Raw genomic sequence first — 14398 nt, 5'->3', positions numbered from 1 at the left:
CCAGGGCTCTGGGATGGAGCCCCACATCAGACTCCCTACCTAGGGGGAGCCCGCTTCTCCCTTCCCCTCTATGGCTCCCCTGGCTTCTATTCACTCTCTCTCTGTCAAATAAATAAACAAAATCTTAAAAAAAAAAAAGGCATTGCAAATATACAGAGACATCCACAATAAATTGAAGATCAGTTAATTGAATTTAACATACTGAGACCACTTAAAAATTTCATCTTATATAACAACATTATTAAAAACACTGTTAGTAAAATTTGTATGTAAACTTTTATTTGAAACCTTTTTCCTTGACATTTCTGGAAAATAATGATCTCTTTTAAGTAGCTGACAGACTTCTTTATGTTATATAAACCCATCATTTTTTTCCATCTTAATTTGTATACCAGCAATCTCAGAATAAACCTTTTACCTCAATTTTCTATTCTCTCCTCCAGACTTCTTTTTTATAAAGTTGCTTTTTTAAGTTTATGTTACCTCAAATCATTTTCAGAAACAAAAAGATAAATTAGAAATAAATATACAAACAAAATGCATAAACAGACAATTATCAAACATCAGGATTACTAGAAAATCCTGTATTCTATTGACTTCTGGTGCTGGCATAACACTTTAGGTCAATTATCTGTGATTAAGAAAGGGTCAAAATACTTAGTAAAAAAACATATCTCTGATTCTCTTGAAATTTCCTGTTGCCACTGATAACCATGCAATGAGAAATTTCAGTATTAAAGGAGCCTAAAACTTGATCCAATAGTTTACAAAGGTCTCCTAGAAGCAAACTTCCAGGCTATTGCCCACAATATTGATATGATTCCCTGTTTTTTTTTTCTTTTTTTCTGTCTTTCTTTCTTTTCCTTTTTTTTTTTTTTTTCACCTCAAGGTACATTTATCCATGCCACAAAGGAAAGAACACATCAAGTATACAGCAATGCTTCATGATGGGAACAAGCTCTAATGGCGCTTGTTGAGATTTGCATGCAGACTGACATTCCATCTGATGTGTACTCCGAGTAAGGCTGATTAATGATGATTGTGATCAGGTGCAGAATTCAAAGCTTTCAAGGCTTTACTTCTTTTATCAGCAGTCTTGATTTTATAAACGATAAAGCCCATAACCCCATTCCTACTTGAATCTGCTGGTACGCTTGGGCATAGTAGGACTTCATGGGGACCCAAATATTTTTAACAAGGCTTTGAAGCATCTCGCCACAGGACCCCCAGCTCAAGGCTCCCTGACACGCAAAGGCCAATGACTCCGAAAGGTCACCAAGTGATATGATTCCTCTTTAGGATGTAACATTGCAGTTCATGACTTACCTTCACTGTCTTATCCAGTATCTAAGAAAACGTCCACATATCTTTCTGAAACTTCACAACAGACAAATACAGCAATTGATTAGTCTATCTTGTTTTTTTATTTACATAACTTAATTGATTCTCTTACTAGTCAACTTTATCTGACTGCTCAATGTTTACTAGCATTTGTGGAAATGTTTCTGGGATGTTCCTGAAAAATAAAATAACAATAATAAAAAGCCTACCCATCCAGTCATAATCTTACTCAGACTTGTATAAAATTCTAAATGTCTTTACATCAAATTGGTAATAGAGTTCTGAAAACTTTAAGTGAATTTATAATCTCAAAGAAAAAAATCTTATTTTGAATTCTATATTTTTCCCAAAATTGAAGTCAGAAATGCACTACTCAAAAATCATCTGATCTTAGAAGAATTGAACACAAAGTAAAGACATGCAGTGTACACCAATATAATTTTTTCTGTATTTCTTTGTGTCAAGTAATGCTGAGTAAATCATTCAGTCTGACAGAGCAAGCCAAATGGGTTCCATCAAATCAATATGCTGGTAGTAATCCCTAAGTTTCCAAAGATTTCTCAGAACATCTGGTAAAGTTGAAAGCATGTATATGCCAATTTCAATTCATGTACATCCTGGATTAATATCTAAATCTGGGAATTGGTAAATACCTAATCCTCACATTTAACTGTGTAAAATCTTTAATGATTAGAGCTTAGGACAGCATTTAACAACATTTACCCTCAAAATACAAAGGGAAGAAAAAAAAGAAATTTCCAAAATTCTAAGACCCATATCTATTCATTACAGAATCTATTTTGACAAAATAATGAATGAATGAATTCAAGAGTATCTATGCCATCTTTCCTAATTTCTAGAGAAAGAATCCTTTGTGTGAACTTAAAACATACATAGAGATGCTTGATATTTTTAGTATCATCTATCCTACAATTAAAGATACAAGGTAATATGTCTTTAGGAATGATAGCACTTTGAAATAAATTCACTTGAAGTTACTGTCAGATATTTTATAAGAACCAGTGGGCAGAATTACATTCAAGAAAACTGGAGACTGAATATTTCACCATTGAAATGTGGAGGAGGGACGAAGAAACAAGAGACAAGGGCTGCTGACTTGAATTTATTGATAGTTTACAAGTTTAGCCAGACTTGGTCTTTTTCTTTTTGATATTTGTGCATTTATGATCCTTGTTCTATCCTGTAGAAGCAGGATTTTTGTTTCATGTATGTGATAATGGAAAATGTCTAGAAGATCTCAGAAGTAAAGGAAATGTCTACTTCATTCCATCCCTGCCCTTAATTTATACACCTGATGCAGAGGCACGTGTTAAGTACAAATGAATACGGTTTCAATTCATTCATTCATTCATCCATTCAGGCAGTCAGTCATCCTCAATAAATACATGGTTTTGCCTCCTCTGCATATGAATTAGAAATTGAATGGTGAGTTAAAATGACATGTTTCTTACTTTTGTAGAATTTAATGGAGAATAAAACAGCCATATGCACACAATAGATTTAGGATTCCAATCTGCACCCATTGCTAAAAAGAGAAAATAGAGAATGAGCTTATCAACTTGCCTGATTTAGGCCAAGGAGCGGTGAAAAAGTTTCAACGGGCATTTCAAAGACAAGGAAATGTTGTCTATAAAATAGGTAAAAGTTGAACATGCAGAGGTTTAATGCCAGGATTTCTTTTCAGAATCAGGGGAAATTCAGATTAATTTACTCCACTGCAATATGGGAAATCTATGGCCCTACACAACAGAATGCATTCAGGGTAAATTGCTTTGGGCGAACTGCTACACTGCCAATAGAGAAGATCTTCCTTTCCTTCCCTTTCCTTCTCTTCCCTTCCCCTCCCCTCCCCTCCCCTCACTTCCCCTCCCTTCCCCTCCCCTCCCCTCTCTTCCCCTCCCTTCCCTTTCCTTTCTTTCTCTCTTTCTTTTCTTTTTTCTTTTGCCTTTCTTCTTCTTTTGACTTTCTTCTGCCTTCTTCTCCTTTTCTCTTCTTTTACTTTTCGTTCTCCCTGTAGCCTCATTCCCAAGACTCTCACCTAAACTCTCAGCTTCAACTGTTATCCCTACATGGCTGATTCTTAAATTTATGATTTTAGCCCAAACCCATCTTTGTGTTTTCAGCCTGAAATTTACAACTTCCTAATAGATGTGTTTACTTGAATATTTTTATCTTTTCTTAAATGTTATATATCTGATGAAACTTTTCATTTTTCCCTCCTTCCTTATCCCAGATGTTGCCTTATAGTTCTGGAAATTTAGGAAATATTTAGGATAATATAGACCCCTTTCATATTCATTCATTCATTCTCTTTCCCCACCCTCTGTGTGTGTATGTGTGCATGTGTGTACATACCTAGGTGTGTAATTTCCTTGACTTTCATTATGATTTTCTATGTGTGCCACCACAATCAGTATAATATAATTTTGGTTCTTACTTTTTGGGTTTTGGTTGACTTTTACACAAGCAGAAACATTATCAAGTGTTTTCATTTAATATTTATCCACTGTATGGGTATAGCTTTAATTCTTTTATATTATTTGTGCCATTGAATTGTATGCCTATAGCACAACTATCTTAGTCATTCTAAAATTGTTGGACCTATGAGTTATTTCCAGTTTATGGCTATCACAAAGTTTACCTTTGTAAATGTTTTCTTAGTGTTCAAATGATGTAAATGTTCTCATCTGCTAAGTCCAAAATAGTAACTGCTAGTCATATATGGACATATAACACTGAAAATATAGTTAATATAACTGAATTTTTAGCTTGATTTTATTTAAATTTAAATTTAAATCACCATGTGTAACTCTGGCTATTGTATTAGACAGTACATGTCTATGGCATATACCTAAGAGTGGAATTTCTGGGCTATATATTATATTCACTTTCAAATTTTCTAGATAATGCCACATAATTTTCTAAAAATGGTTGTAAAAATTTCCACAATAATGTAGCAAATTTCCTATTAGTTAACATCTTTGCCAACACTTTGCAATCTTAGGCTTTTATATTTTTCTCAATCTGACCAGTATAAAATGCTATTTCCCTAAGGTTTAGTTTGCAACTTTAAAATTACTAAAGAATTGATATATTTTCAAATTGTTATTCACTTTCTTAACTGTGTATGTTTGTGTGTGAGCACATACTCATGTGTGTATATACAACATAGGTTGCATGTTAAGTTTTTTTTTTTTAAATCTTTGACTTTGGTTGTCTAACTTTTTTTTCCCCCATAATGGAGATGTTCTGATATATTCTAGATATTAATTTTCCTTCTTTCTTTATTTCTCTTTCTTTCAAACATATGCTACAAATACCATTTTCTTCTTCTCTTTGAATTCTCTTCCCATTTTCATATGTGTATTTAATGAAGGAAAGTTAGTTTTAATGTAAGCAAGTATATAAATCAGCACTTACTAAAAAGATAGATGTTTGTATTGCATTTCTTCAGATCTCTAAAACTTATCAATTTGTATTGATTCTAAGTTCCCAGAAACCTAGTCAATGCCATCACAACCCAGCTTCATTTCTCATATAAACTGCCTTCCATTAATTGCATCCTCATTTATTTCTTGTGTTTTCCGCTGTCATTCAAACAATATCCTCATTTTCTGTAGGGTATGGTCTGTTAAACTAACTGAAGAAATGGGTAAAATTTAAAGCCCACAGAACGAAGTTATTAACACACTCCAAATACTGTATGATTTCCATGCAACAGGGATTTACTAGAACTAAGAAACCTGAGAATTAACTAGTCTTGCCCACATCAATTTGTTAATATTAGTAGGTCTATTGCTTTTCTCTGTAACTCTATTTTCAAGTTAATATGATTTGTACTGGCTCCACTGACTCTGTCTTCTGAAAGATGGGCCCCTCTAATCAAGAACATTTATTCAACCTAAAAAGTCATGATCTCAGAACCCTTGAAATGTAATCATTATTTTTTCAAAATTTTATTTAAATTATAGTTAGTTAACTTATAGTGTAATTTTGGTTTCAGGAGTAGAATTTAATAATTTATCACTTACATACAACACCCAGTGCTGAAAAAATAAGTGTCCTCCTTATACCCATCACCCATTTAGCCCATCCTTCTCCCTCCAACAGCCCTCAGTTTGTTCTCTATAGGTAAGAGTCTCTTATGGCTTGTTTCCCTCTCTATTTTATTTTTCTTTCCATCCCCTATGTTCATCTATCTTGTTTCTTAAATTCCACATGAGTGACATCATATGGTATTTGTCTTTCTCTGAGTTGTTTCACTTAGCATAATACACTCTAGCTCTATCCACATCATTGCAAGTGGCAAGATGTCTTTTTTTTTTTTTTTACTTTAATATGTGTTTTATTTATTTTTTTTTATAAGCATATATTTTTATCCCCAGGGGTACAGGTCTGCGAATCGCCAGGTTTACACACTTCACAGCACTCACCATAGCACATACCCTCCCCAATATCCATAACCCCACCCTCCTCTCCCAACCCCCTCCCCCCATCAACCCTCAGTTTGTTTTGTGAGATTAAGAGTCACTTATGGTTTGTCTCCCTCCCAATCCCATCTTGTTTCATTTACTCTTCTCCTACCCCCTTAAACCCCCATGTTGCATCTCCTCTCCCTCATATCAGGGAGATCATATGATAGTTGTCTTTCTCCAATTGACTGATTACGCTAAGCATGATACCCTCTAGTTCCATCCACGTCGTCGCAAATGGCAAGATTTCATTTCTTTTGATGGCTGCATAGTATTCCATTGTGTATATATACCACATCTTCTTTATCCATTCGTCTGTTGATGGACATCTAGGTTCTTTCCATAGTTTGGCTATTGTAGACATTGCTGCTATAAACATTCGGGAGCACGTGCCCCTTCGGATCACTACGTTTGTATCTTTAGGGTAAATACCCAGCAGTGCAATTGCTGGGTCATAGGGTAGTTCCATTTTCAACATTTTGAGGAACCTCCATGCTGTTTTCCAGAGTGGTTGCACCAGCTTGCATTCCCACCAACAGTGTAGGAGGGTTCCCCTTTCTCCGCATCCTCGCCAGCATCTGTCATTTCCTGACTTGTTAATTTTAGCCATTCTGACTGGTGTGAGGTGATATCTCATTGTGGTTTTGATTTGTATTTCCCTGATGCCGAGTGATATGGAGCACTTTTTCATGTGTCTGTGGCCATCTGGATGTCTTCTTTGCAGAAATATCTGTTCATGTGCTCTGCCCATTTCTTGATTGGATTATTTGTTCTTTGGGTGTTGAGTTTGCTAAGTTCTTTATAGATTTCGAACACTAGCCCTTTATCTGATATGTCATTTGCAAATATCTTCTCCCATTCTGTCAGTTGTCTTTTGGTTTTATTAACTGTTTCCTTTGCTGTGCAAAAGCTTTTGATCTTGATAAAATCCCAATAGTTCATTTTTGCCCTTGCTTCCCTTGCCTTTGGTGATGTTCCTAGGAAGATGTTGCTACGGCTGAGGTCGAAGAGGTTGCTGCCTGTGTTCTCCTCGAGGATTTTGATGGATTCCTTTCTCACATTGAGATCCTTCATCCATTTTGAGTCTATTTTCGTGTGTGGTGTAAGGAAATGATCCAATTTCATTTTTCTGCATGTGGCTGTCCAATTTTCCCAACACCATTTATTGAAGAGGCTGTCTTTTTTCCATTGAACATTCTTTCCTGCTTTATCGAAGATGAGTTGACCATAGAGTTGAGGGTCTATTTCTGGGCTCTCTATTCTGTTCCATTGATCTTATGTGTCTGTTTCTGTGCCAGTACCATGCTGTCTTGATGATGACAGCTTTGTAATAGAGCTTGAAGTCCAGGATTGTGATGCCACCAACTTTGGCTTTCTTTTTCAATATTCCTTTGGCTATTCGAGGTCTTTTCTGGTTCCATATAAATTTTAGGATTATTTGTTCCATTTCTTTGAAAAAAATGGATGGTACTTTGATAGGAATTGCATTAAATGTGTAGATTGCTTTAGGTAGCATAGACATTTTCACAATATTTATTCTTCCAATCCAGGAGCATGGAACATTTTTCCATTTCTTTGTGTCTTCCTCAATTTCTTTCATGAGTACTTTATAGTTTTCTGTGTATAGATTCTTAGCCTCTTTGGTTAGGTTTATTCCTAGGTATCTTATAGTTTTGGGTGCAATTGTAAATGGGATGGACTCCTTAATTTCTCTTTCTTCTGTCTTGTTGTTGGTGTAGAGAAATGCAACTGATTTCTGTGCATTGATTTTATATCCTGACACTTTACTGAATTCCTGTACAAGTTCTAGCAGTTTTGGAGTGGAGTCTTTTGGGTTTTCCACATATAGTATCATATCATCTGCAAAGAGTGATAGTTTGGCTTCTTCTTTGCCGATTTGGATGCCTTTAATTTCCTTTTGTTGTCTGATTGCTGAGGCTAGGACTTCTAGTACTATGTTGAATAGCAGTGGTGATAACGGACATCCCTGTCGTGTTCCTGACCTTAGCGGAAAAGCTTTCAGTTTTTCTCCATTGAGAATGATATTTGCGGTGGGTTTTTCATAGATGGCTTTGATAATATTGAGGTATGTGCCGTCTATCCCTACACTTTGAAGAGTTTTGATCAGGAAGGGATGCTGTACTTTGTCAAATGCTTTTTCAGCATCTATGGAGAGTATCATATGGTTCTTGTTCTTTCTTTTATTAATGTGTTGTATCACATTGATGGATTTGCGGATGTTGAACCAACCTCGCAGCCCTGGAATAAATCCCACTTGGTCGTGGTGAATAATCCTTTTAATTTACTGTTGAACCCTATTGGCTAGTATTTTGGCGAGAATTTTTGCATCTGTGTTCATCAAGGATATTGGTTTGTAGTTCTCTTTTTTGATGGGATCCTTGTCTGGTTTTGGGATTAAGGTGATGCTGGCCTCATAAAATGAGTTTGGAAGTTTTCCTTCTATTTCTATTTTTCGGAACACTTTCAGGAGAATAGGAATTAGTTCTTTTTTAAATGTTTGGTAGAATTCCCCCGGGAAGCCATCTGGCCCTGGGCTTTTGTTTGTTTGGAGATTTTTGATGACTGTTTCAATCTCCTAACTGGTTATGGGTCTGTTCAGGCTTTCCATTTCTTCCTGGTTCAGTTGTGGTAGTTTATATGTCTCTAGGAATGCATCCATTTCTTCCAGATTGTCAAATTTGTTGGCGTAGAGTTGCTCATAGTATGTTCTTATAATTGTCTGTATTTCTTTGGTGTTCGTTGTGATCTCTCCTCTTTCATTCATGATTTTATTTATTTGGGTCCTTTCTCTTTTCTTTTTGAGAAGTCTGTCCAGGGGTTTATCGATCTTATTAATTCTTTCAAAGAACCAGCTCCTAGTTTTGTTGATTTGTTCTATTGTTTTTTTGGTTTCTATTTCATTGATTTCTGTTCTGATCTTTATGATTTCTCTTCTCCTGCTGGGTTTAGGGTTTCTTTCTTGTTCTTTCTCCAGCTCCTTTAGGTGTAGGGTTAGGTTGTGTACTGAGACCTTTCTTGTTTCTTGAGAAAGGCTTGTACTGCTATATATTTTCCTCTCAGGACTGCCTTTGTTGTGTCCCACAGATTCTGAACCGTTGTGTTTTCATTATCATTTGTTTCCATAAATTTTTTCAATTCTTCTTTAATTTCCTGGTTGACCCATTCATTCTTTAGAACGATGCTGTTTAGTCTCCATGTATTTGGGTTCTTTCCAAATTTCCTCTTGTGATTGAGTTCTAGCTTCAGAGCATTGTGGTCTGAAAATATGCAGGGAATGATCCCAATCTTTTGATACCGGTTGAGACTTGATTTAGGACCAAGAATGTGATCTATTCTGGAGAATGTTCCTTGTGCACTAGAGAAGAATGTGTATTCTGTTGCTTTGGGATGAAATGTTCTGAATATATCTGTGATGTCCATCTGGTCCAGTGTGTCATTTAAGGCCTTGATTTCCTTGTTGATCTTTTGCTTGGATGATCTGTCCATTTCAGTGAGGGGAGTGTTAAAATCCCCTACTATTATTGTATTCTTGTCGATGTGTTTCTTTGATTTTGTTATTAATTAATTTAGTTGGCTGCTCCCACGTTAGGGGCATAGATATTTAAAATTGTTAGATCTTCTTGTTGGACAGTTTCTTAGAGTATGATATAGTGTCCTTCCTCATCTCTTATTATAGTCTTTGGCTTAAAATCTAATTGATCTGATATAAGGATTGCCACTCCTGCTTTCTTCTGTTGTCCATTAGCATGGTAAATTCTTTTCCACCCCCTCACTTTAAACCTGGAGGTGTCTTCAGGTTTAAGATGAGTTTCTTGTAGGCAACATATAGATGGGTTTTGTTTTTTTATCCATTCTGATACCCTGTGTCTTTTGATTGGGGCATTTAGCCCATTAACATTCAAGGTAACTATTGAGAGATATGAATTTAGTGCCATTGTATTGCCTGTAAGGTGACTGTTATTGTATATTGTTTCTGTTTCTTTCTGATCTACTACTTTTAGGGTCTCTCTTTGCTTAGAGGACCCCTTTCAGTATTTCCTGTAGAGCTGGTTTGGTGTTTGCAAATTCTTTCAGTTTTTGTTTGTCCTGGAAGCTTTTAATCTCTCCTTCTATTTTCAATGATAGCCTAGCTGGATATAGTATTCTTGGCTGCATGTTTTTCTCATTTAGTACTCTGAATATATCATGCCAGCTCTTTCTGGCCTGCCAGGTCTCTGTGGATAAGTCTGCTGCCAATCTAATATTTTTACCATTGTACGTTACAGACTTCTTTTCCCGGGCTGCTTTCAGGATCTTTTCTTTGTCACTAAGACTTGTCAATTTTACTATTAGGTGATGGGGTGTGGACCTATTTTTATTGATCTTGAGGGGGGTTCTCTGAACCTCCTGAATTTTGATGCTTGTTCCCTTTGCCATATTGGGGAAATTCTCTCCAATAATTCTCTCCAACATACCTTCTGCTCCCCTCTCTGTTTCCTCTTCTTCTGGAATCCCAATTATTCTAATGTTGTTTCATCTTATGGTGTCACTTATCTCTCGAATTCTCCCCTCGTAGTCCAGTAGCTGTTTGTCCCTCTTTTGCTCAGCTTCTTTATTCTCTGTTATTTGGTCTTCTATATCGCTAATTCTTTCTTCTGCCTCATTTATCCTATCAGTGAGAGCCTCCATTTTTATTGCACCTCATTAATAGCTTTTTTGATTTCAACTTGGTTCGATTTTAGTTCTTTTATTTCTCCAGAAAGGGTTTTTATATCTCCCGAGAGGGTTGCTTTAATATCTTCCATGCCTTTTTCAAGCCCGGCTAGAACCTTGAGAATCGTCATTCTGAACTCTATATCAGACATATTACCAATGTCTGTATTGATTAGGTCCCTAGCCTTTGGTATTGCTTCTTGTTCTTTTTTCTGTTGTGAATTTTTCCACCTTGTCATTTTGTCCAGATAAGAGTTTATGAAGGAGCAAGTAAAATACTAAAAGTGTGGCAACAACCCCAGGAAAATATGCTTTAGCCAGATCAGAAGAGATCCCAGATCGTGAGGGGGGAGAAAGGGGATAAAAAGGGGTTCAGAAAGAAAAAAAAAAAAAGAAACTATTAAAAAAAGAAAGCCGATAAAGAAAAAATATAAAAAGGTAAAAATATATATATATATATTAGATAAACTATTTAAAAAACGTTAAAAAAGAAAATGGTAAAAGTTAAAAAAATTTAGCAGAAGAAGAGAAAAAAAATTGAAAAAGAAAAAAAAAATTACATTAACTGCAAGGCTAAAGAATCATGGGGAGAAAGCCATGAGTTCCATGCTTTGTTTTCTTCTCCTCTGGAATTCCGCCGCTCTCCTTGGTATAGAAACTGCACTCCTTGGTAGGTGAACTTGGTCCTGGCTGGGTTTCTCGTTGATCTTCTGGGGGAGGGGCCTGTTGTAGTGATTCTCAAGCGTCTTTGCCCCAGGCGGAGTTGCACCGCCCTTACCCAGGGCCGGGCTGAGTATACCGCTCGGGTTTGCTGGGTTTGCTTTCGGGAGCTTTTGTTCCCTGAGCACTTTCCATAGAGTTCTGGAAGACGGGAATGAAGATGGCGGCCTCCTGGTCTCCGGCCTGGAGGAGCCGAGAGCCCGGGGCCCCACTCCTCAGTGCGCCCTCAGAGAACAGCGCCCAGTGACTCCCGTCACCCTGGCCTCCGGCCGCGCTCCGAGCTGACCGAGCCTGCTACCGGTTCAAGTTAACCCCGAGCTGAGAGTCACTCCTCGGCTCTGTCTCTGTAGCCGGCTTCCCCGTTCTAATACCGGTAAGCTCTGCGACACTCAGACTCCCCTGATCCTTCTGTGACCCTGTGGGACCTGAGGCCGCACTGACCCCGCCTGGGCTTTACCCCGGTTAAGCCTCTGGAGGGATGTCCCTCAGCGGAACAGACTTTTAAAAGTCCCGATTTTGTGCTCCGTTGCTCCGCCGCTCGCCTGGAGCTGGCCCCTCCCCCCGCGGTCTATCTTCCCGTCGCTTTGGATTCACTTCTCCGCCAGTCCTACCTTTCAGATAGTGGTTGATTTTCTGTTTCTAGAATTGCTGTTCTTCTTCTCTTCAATCTCCCGTTGGATTTGTAGGTGTTTGCAATGTTTAGATAAGCTATTTAGCTGATCTCCCGCTACCTGAAGTAGTCTCAGCTGCTACTTCTCCGCCATCTTGACTCTTCCTCCCATTCAAGATGTCATTTTTTTTTTGATGGCTGAGTGATATTTCATATTAATTGATATATATATATATAAAATTATAATATCATATCTTCTTTATATGTAATCATTTAGATCATTAGTCTATTAGATCATTGCTTAGTAAATAAGTTGTTTTTCTTTCTCCCACTCAGTAAAGGGTATACCCTTATCCCATTGATATTGGGTTTGGATATTTGTCTTGCTTTGACTAATGCAATGTTAATACAGGTTTTCCAAATAAAGTCCTTGAATAGGTTTGTGATCCAGTTTTATGCTATGAGAAGCATATGTACAAGATAGCCACTTCAATGTAGGCTCAGGGCAAAATAAGTTGTAGTCTAGTGCAAGGCAATGGATCCACATATGTCAAGGGAATCACAATTAACCCATAGAATGGATGATTGTATTGTAAGCCGCTGAGATTTGGAATAGCTTGCTAAACAATATTGCTGTAGCAACAACTAATACTAATACTGATAACACTAGTGAATTTTATGTGTCAACTTCACTGCACATGAGGTGCCCAGATCAGTTTTGAGTGATTCTGAGCTAATTTCTTAATATTAGCATTTGAATTTGTAACAGCAAAATAGAACACCCTCTCCAATTGCGTGGGCATTATAAAATCTTTTGAGAGCCTGAACAGAACAAAAGCAGAGGAAGGAGGAATTTACTCATTTATTTTTTCCTTCCTGCTTACCTGCTTGAATGAGTACGTCTCAACTCATCTTCTCGTCATTCGACTGGGATTTAAATCCTCAGGTTCCCTAGTTCTTAGGGCTTTGGACTTGAACTGAATTATACCACTAGCTTTCCTGGGTCTCTAGCTTGCTTGGAACACTAGTGACTTCTGTCTCCATAAATGCATGAGCTAATTTGTCATAATAAATTTCTTTTAATGTATATTAAGTATTATAAATATTTATATAAACATATTATAAATAAATGTTATTTTAATATAAACATTTATTATATGTATTTATATATGTATTATATAAAAATGCTTACTAATTCTGTTTCTCTGGGGAACACCTGTCCAAATATAGAACAGATGTTCTACACCTGATAGGTTCTGTATCTAATAGGTTTGTAGCCTCTGTTATCTCTATTGCTTTATCAGGTTCATTTCATCTGCTCTTACACTTTGAGTACTGCCCTCTCCTCTCCCTTAGACCCACTTTAATCTATACATTTGTTAACTATACAGAACTCTTGAAGGTGAGGATATTTCTTCTTAATTATTTAGGAGAAAATCACAAGCTTTGATAACATATTAAGTCAAAAATAGCTTAATAAATTTTCTGTATCATAAAATATGATATCAAAGCCAACACAAAGTGTCTATTAGTGAAAAAAATCCCAACATTAATACCTGACTTTGTAGTATATGTCTACACTGGGAACACTTCCATCAGTCCAAATTTTAACTTAGTTTTGGAACTTGTTACATAGTTGTCTGTTCACCTTGTACTTTTTTTTTAATATTTTATTTATTTGACAGAGAGAAATCACAACTAGGCAGAGAGGCAGGAGGAAGCAGGCTCCCTGCGGAGCAGAGAGCCCGACAATGCAGGCTCGATCCCAGGACCCCGAGATCACGACCCAAGCCGAAGACAGAGGCCCCAACCCACTGAGCCACCCAGGAGCCCCCACCTTGTGCTTTTTAAATGTGTGTTTCTATCAACAACTTCTATACTTACTGATCATTGTTTGAGAAAGTCTACCTGGAATTCCCAGTCTTTCCTTCACAGATCCACTTGAATCTGATATAAATACCAAATGTAACTATCTTAGTCATGTAATAGAATTTCTTTGTTTTTCTATTGCTGACTTCCTATCTTAGCTTTAAGAAATAGTTTCTCAAAAACTTTTTGGAGAGGACTTCCTTCTGGGAAACAGTTTTGTTTACCCTCTGAGATCTTCCTTTTTCCCTCTGTTAGAGTTCTCTGAGCCGGAGTAATCCTCACTGATTTTGTCATGAATAAAATATCTTCCTCTTTCCTCGTTCCACATTTGAAAGCTGTTAGTTCCAGATATATTATTCTGGTTCCATTTCTGTTTCCTTTCACATAAGACTAGTTTGGCCTTCCAGTTCTCCAAGTAGTTTCCTGCTTTTCTCCATTCTCTGATACTTCCTGGTTTTCTCACTGACATTTCAAAAGCTAAGATTAACTATCACACTACAGTTTTCTGTTCATGAGAGTTTATAATGAATCATATTCTATAATAGAGTCTTTGGTATCAGAATATATTAGAAGTAATATCTGTGTGATTTTTGGCAATTTATTTAATATCTTATGCCTCCAGTATCTCATCTGTTAGATGGAAATAATAATA

At 36.8% G+C, this 14398-nt stretch overlaps 1 pseudogene; it reads right to left on the bottom strand.

Moving 5' to 3' along the window:
* Positions 1–1029: 1029 nt before the first annotated feature.
* On the bottom strand, positions 1030–1211 carry LOC125090431 (ATP synthase subunit ATP5MJ, mitochondrial-like; annotated as a pseudogene).
* Between the last annotated feature and the right edge of the window lie 13187 nt (positions 1212–14398).

The sequence above is a fragment of the Lutra lutra genome, chromosome 2 (genome assembly GCF_902655055.1).
Source record: "Lutra lutra chromosome 2, mLutLut1.2, whole genome shotgun sequence".
In the NCBI taxonomy this organism is placed as follows: domain Eukaryota; kingdom Metazoa; phylum Chordata; class Mammalia; order Carnivora; family Mustelidae; genus Lutra; species Lutra lutra.
This window is presented reverse-complemented; position numbering and strand designations above follow the sequence as displayed.